The sequence below is a fragment of the Cupressus sempervirens genome, chromosome 3 (assembly GCF_028749045.1).
Source record: "Cupressus sempervirens isolate cs-2001-9-10 chromosome 3, ASM2874904v1, whole genome shotgun sequence".
In the NCBI taxonomy this organism is placed as follows: domain Eukaryota; kingdom Viridiplantae; phylum Streptophyta; class Pinopsida; order Cupressales; family Cupressaceae; genus Cupressus; species Cupressus sempervirens.
In genome coordinates, this window is record NC_143120.1 from 819092324 (window position 1) to 819098921 (window position 6598).

The following is a 6598-nucleotide window of genomic DNA, read 5'->3' on the forward strand; positions in this document are numbered from 1 at the left end:
GCTAGTCTCCAGTGAGGTCAAACAACTCAATTTCTACCCAATACAAGAGGTTGCATATAAGCATGACCTAGCTAGAGCCCTATCCATCATAACCCCTAAGGTTGTAATGGTTCAAGATGTAAGGAGATGCTATAATTACAAAATTGGAGCTGTAGGAGATATGGAGATGAGGGAAGCCTATGAAAAATTGTGTGAAAATGGAGTGTTGAAAAAAGGGTTTAACACATGCCCTAGAATTCCCCATAGTATTCAAAACTGAATGGATTAGACTAGTGCTAAGCTGAATACATGATGGAAGCTTATGGTTGGAAGATGGCTCAATAAAAATCACCAAAATAATTATGCATAGAGTGATAGGATACCTGATCTAGATCTATCGAAGACACTTAGGAGTGATGCAAAGGAAGCAATTGAGAAAAATACTAGTGCCAAGTGGAACAAGAGAGGGATGAAAATTGATAGCATTCAAGATCCTCTAGTTGATTTTGTTGTCAAATTAATTGTACACAAATTCTACCAATCTAGTAGACTCAATAGTGTGCCATGCATTGTAGTGGATGTAGGATACAAATTGGTGAAGAAGCATCATACCTATGATCTTGCAGAACTGCAACTACAAGAAATAAATGAGAATCTAGTAGCTATCTAGAGAACCAAGGGAGCCCAATGTAAATTTGGTGCCATTTTTATTTGTATATTATTTTATGTTTAGAATGAGTTTTCTTCATTTGGTAAAGTGGCATTGAAAACTAATAGGTCTATTATAGCTTAGGTCAATGAATACATAGAGTAGATGGGAGCTAATTTTGAGACCCTAACAACTAGCTATTTTGAGGACTTTAAGAAGAAAATGAAGCAAAGGATAAGGATTCCAGTTTCATTAGTAGAGAAACATGTAAATGAAGTATGTTTTCTTAAAGATATAGACTATATATACATTCAAGCTGCCATACCAAGAGTGAGATGGCTAATACCTCTTGGGTATGAAATAAATATAGATGAAGCATTAACAACAATAACTGCATTATTAGCAGAGGAAATAGAAAAGGAAGCACCACATTTTGCAACTTATGACATGGTGAAATCAAAATTGGATATGGATTTGAAGACTGTCTCCATTTTGAAAAGGAAGGATAAGTTTGGTAAGAAGCTAAAGGCCAAATTTGGGGAAGGCACTATAGAAGCAACAAAAGAAGAAGATGAAGATGGCTAGGGTGATGAAGAAGAACAAGATCAAGGGCCACTTTCCTTAACCCAAGGTATGAGGGAGTATGCAAATGAGGAGGAAGGTGCCAATCAGGAAGCACCCAAAGCTTAGCCAAAGAAAAGAAAAGCTCAAAAACAGCCAGTTGCCCAGCAAAAAGGAAAGAAGAAGGCTACAAAGCCAAGCCTAGCCAATCCAACTACAAGAGTTGACACCAAGGCTACAACTCAAGGGGCAAAGGAGCAAGAGAAATAGAAGGAAATAGAACTAGGAGGACTAAAGAGAAAAAGAAAACAAAAAAGTATGTTGCACCTCCTGAATTAGATGAAGTAAGGATAGAGTCTGATGAAGATCAATTCAGATTGGTAAGCCATTCTACCACATCTAAATTGGAAAGAATTTGCAATAATATTAGAGACAATGCTGATTTAACTGGTCTAAAGACCATTTATTTCAATAAGTTGACAAGGGAACAAAAAAAAATAGTGGAAAAGTCCATCTACACTATGATGGCTAAGTTAAAGACCACTCCACTTGAACTAGACAACTCAATGCCTAAGGAGCTAAGCTCATTGGTTCAGAATAAATGGCATTACTAGCTTAATATGGAGAAATAAATAAGAGAGTCAACATTGGATCATGTAGTGCTAGACCTTAAAAAAGGTCAAATAACAAAGACTACCAAGAAACATGGGAGAAAATTTGCACCCAAATACAGAGCCTTTAAGATTTTGCAAAACCAAATTGAAGATCTTGTGCAAAAGTCCAAAAAAATTTGGAAACTAATTTATGGATTGATAACTATGAAAAAAGGGAAGGAATACCCATTTGAAGGTAGAAATGATGAAGAAGAAGAAGAAAAAGAGAAATATGAGGAAGGAGAGAAAGAAAAAGATGAGGAAGAGGGAAAAGAGATAGAAGAGGAGATAGTGGAGAAGACACAAGGTGAAGAGGCAACAACTAAAGAGTAGCAGATTGAATAGAGTGTCCATGACACCCAACTACCACTGCCAAGTCCTCCACATACAACATCTATAGAAATAGTAATAGTTAAGGATGTTCCTAACACCACAGGTCAGAACATCAATCCACTCACTACAAAGGATCTTAGAAAGATCCTTGAACAACAAACCACATTGCAATCACAACTATGTACTAATCCAATTTTTTTGAGTGTGGATGAATTACAAAAGGATGTAGTAGAGATAACAAGGGAGAAGGAAAACATTCAAGTACCGTTTGCACAACCTCCCACAACTATAGCTGATCAACATAAAGAGAAAGAAGCACATGAAAAAGTTGCTAAGGTTGTTGATACAATTATAGTTACAACAACTATCGAGGAGCTAACAAAGGAACAAATAGGGCAAGATTTTCCTACAACACACACTCAAGGTGCACCTCCTAAAATCATCATTATTAGCAAGGTAGTAGAGAAGAGGAGAAGAAGAGGAGAAAACCCCTAAGGAGTAGGAGGAAATCCAAACATTGGTGAACTTTCCTACCTTAGGGACCCTTACTAAGAAGCCAAGCACTGATGTGGTACCATTGTAGATTTTAGCACCAGGCTCAAGCTCCATCAAGGTTGCAAGGGTACTTCACTATGGAGACCATGCACTTGATGAAGAAATAGTCATACCTAGTTATCACTTAAGAACCATGAAAGTACAATAGATAAATGAAGTGCAAGAGGCACTAGCAAGAAGGAAGAAACAAGAGATACTTAGAAATGAGTATAGGCAGAAGCAACCACTAGTGGAAATTAAAGATATATTTCTTGATGCTTTCAGCCTACAAGTACCTAATGAAACCTAGCCCATCATGGAGCAATTGTCCAACATAGTGGACTAGGTATAGAATGAGGACCTTGACACTAATGTTAAACTATTAGAATGGTCAGGAAAGAAGTTTTAGATGAAAGAAAATGAGAAAATATCAAGTGAAATAACACTTTTTCAAGTAGAATTTGCTAAGAAGATTGAAAAAGTGCAGAAAGCACTTGAGAATGTATTCTCATTGGACACCAATTTGTGTGATTCATCTTAATTCACACAAGAAACTAGTGAAAGGATAATGAGATTGGAACAAAATCTCAAGATTTCTAGCACTCAACTACCCAAAGATGTAACTCAGAGTGAGAAGCATTTTGTAGCTACACTTCACACATAGAAAGAGTTAACTGTATTGATAGAAAAAGAGGCCTATATCAAGCACAAATTGATGCAAATTCAATCTTCCATTACCCTACATTTGGAAGTACTCCATAAGGAACAAGCCTATGTAGTGAATGTTCTAAAGAAATACCATAATCTTTCTACACTAGAAGGTCTTGTTCATCTTGTAGCAGAGATAGTTATCTAGCACAAGTTATTGGAAATTGCTTTAGATAATTGGGATGCTTATCTCAAGATTATTATGGAGGTAAATTAAACATTTTTGGCTAAATATTCTATTCATCCTTATGATCCTTTGACATAAGTTTCAAAAGGGGGGAGATATAATGTTTTGGGGGAGATGAGAATCAGAATGGGAGATAATACATTTTTGATGGAAATAATGAATATCCAAAGGGGGAGATATTGAAATTTTGAGGAAGTAAAAAATGTAAAAAAGGATAGAAAATTGCAAGAAGATGTGAAACGAAAAATAGATATAGAGTATAAGAAGTAGAAACAGGATACATAGATACAAAAACAAAGGCAGACAAGGCAAAGAGTATTAGATAAATTAACATGAGACACATTCAACACACAAATTTTGGTTATAGGAATAGAAATGACACATTAGCTTAGAGGGAGTTAGAAATTTTTGAAGGTATATAGTCTACTACACAGTTTTGAACAAATTTTTGAAATTTATATATATATGTCAAATATGATATGTATTATGCTCACAAAGATTAGATTCATAATTTTTAGCTAAGTGTTTTTGCCACTCATGTCAAAGGGGGAGATTATTAGTCTTCGATTGGTTTTGAAAATTGAGTGTCAACACATTTAACGAAATTCTCAAGATGATGTTGAGGATAACACAAAAGTCAAGCTATAGTGTATGCTAAGCCAAAAAATTCAATAGGTTCTGAGTGAACTTTAGGTGCTCATAAATCTTTAAGTGTTTAGTAAAGTTCAAGTGCTGAGCAAAGTATAGATGCCGAGTCACTATAGATTTTGAGTGAAATAGAATTACTATAGGAGTTGAGTTAGCTAGTTTTCCTATATGTTCTAGGCATCAACAATTGGTAAGTGTTGAGTAACACAGAATCAACACATGAGTTTCTGCCTTCACAAACTTAGATGTAAACTATTTTTGAAGCTAACATAGGATGCAACTTGAAGGATCTTGAAGATAAGATCAAATCTTTTTCATTACCTATGCAATCAGCATGCAACCAATAAGAAAAATGGAGAAGGCATGCAAGCAATAGGAAAAATAGAAGAAATGAGTGGGAAATGAAGATTTCATATTGATCATAGATTCATACCTAACCCTAAGTCTTAGGAATCTTTAAAAGGAGGACAAAGCCCCGTTGTGCAAGAGAGAGGATATGTGTGTATGAGAAGCATATGGGTGAATTATAGTGAAGTGTAGAAAGGTAAAAAGACTTAGTGAAGAATAGAGTAGCATTATAGAATCTAGTTGATTAAGAATAGAGGAATAGTTATTCAAAGAGTGGCATATCAGATCAAGCAAGGATCAAATCAGTCAAAGCAGGACAAAGATCTGTAATCAGTAATTGAGGATTGCAAGTTATTAGATCAAAATCTTCGAATAATTCATAGCGATTGTATTAGATATGGAAATCCTATAGACTTAGGTTGGCTTAGTGGCCATTTGTAAATCCTTTAATAGGGTGGCATTCCAAGTGAATGTACTAAAGTCATTTAACCGGACCTACTTTTAGCAGGGTAATGAAATCCTTTAACCAGGTCACTTTTAATATGGTGTAAAGTCTTTAACAGGATAGGCCTTTCACAAGGCAGATAATTGGAAGTGGTAAAACATTGTAACCTTGAACAAGGTACATATTGCTACAGTGATACTTTTTGGGTGTCATCCCCACCCTAGTTTTACCTTCTCATTTTGGAGGATTTTTGGGTTACCAAATTTGTGTGTCATCTATTTTCATGCATGTCTTTTACTTTCATGTTTATTTGATGAAGTAGATGCATGTGGATAATATTAGTTGAAAGGATTTGAAAAGGTTAAAGTTAGTTACTTCTAATTCACCACCCCCCTCCACTCATAAGTAAATCTTCCTACTTGTTAATTCCAACATTATCTATAGGTATCCAATATATTATCCTATAAAAAACTTGATGAATTTGGTTACACAAAGAAAACTATTTTTTTGCTTAATTCTTAAGGGAAACATGTGCTAGAAACAAGGCTTTAGACAATATGTTTTCACACCCATACATTGAGGGAAAGGGTTTCAGTCCTATTGTACTTAACTTTTTGATGTAATTTTCTTCACTGTTTTGCTATCTTTAATTGACATTTTTGGTAAGGTTATAAAGTTGTAATCTAACCTTTTCCCTCTTATCAATTTGATTATCTATCCAATAAAGTATCCTAGAGTGAACTTGACAAATTTGGTTACACAAAGAAAACTATTTTTCTATTTGGGTAACTCTTAAGGGAGTCTTGTTGGAGGGTAAAAGCACAAACTTGTGTCACCTTTTATAAAGGAAAAGTGACGTCAGAATTTAAAGTCTCCAACTTTAATGACATAAAAGTAGCATTTGTGCTTAGAATTTGAAGATGTTGTAAACTAATTGAATGTGTAAAATTAGATGAAGTTTATGTCTATAATTTTTTTTTTTGAAAATTGAGTGCAAATTTTATCTATTTTTTAATTTTTAATGTCTATTTTAAAATTTTTTTTAAATGTTGAAAATATAGAGTATTTTTCCTATCAAACAAATAAATGCATTTTTTCATATTTTGATCTGATTTTCAAATATATTAGAGTCAACACGTATACCTAGTGCACCGAAAAAAATAAATTGAAATTTGGCTAATTTTTTCAATTTATAAATAGTCAAAGTCAAAGTTATAAGAAATTGATAGTTTTTTTCTCCCGTCAAAATTTTTCTATAAAATCTATATATATTTTAAAAAAATTTACATATTCTTGAAGAAGGCTCTCTCCTCTAGTGCAACATTAAAAATTAATAATTTTTAAACATGATTTACTATTTTTTTCTTATTTTTGAATAGACATCTTCCTAAATCTTAAAATACCTACTTGTAATAGTTTCAAATTATAACATATTTTCCATAATCAAAATAATAATAAAATAATATGATCATAATCTTGAGTTTGAGACCTACAAAACCATATTTTTAGTTTTTAAAACTATATTTTTAGTTTTTTAAAAAACTTCAATTTAG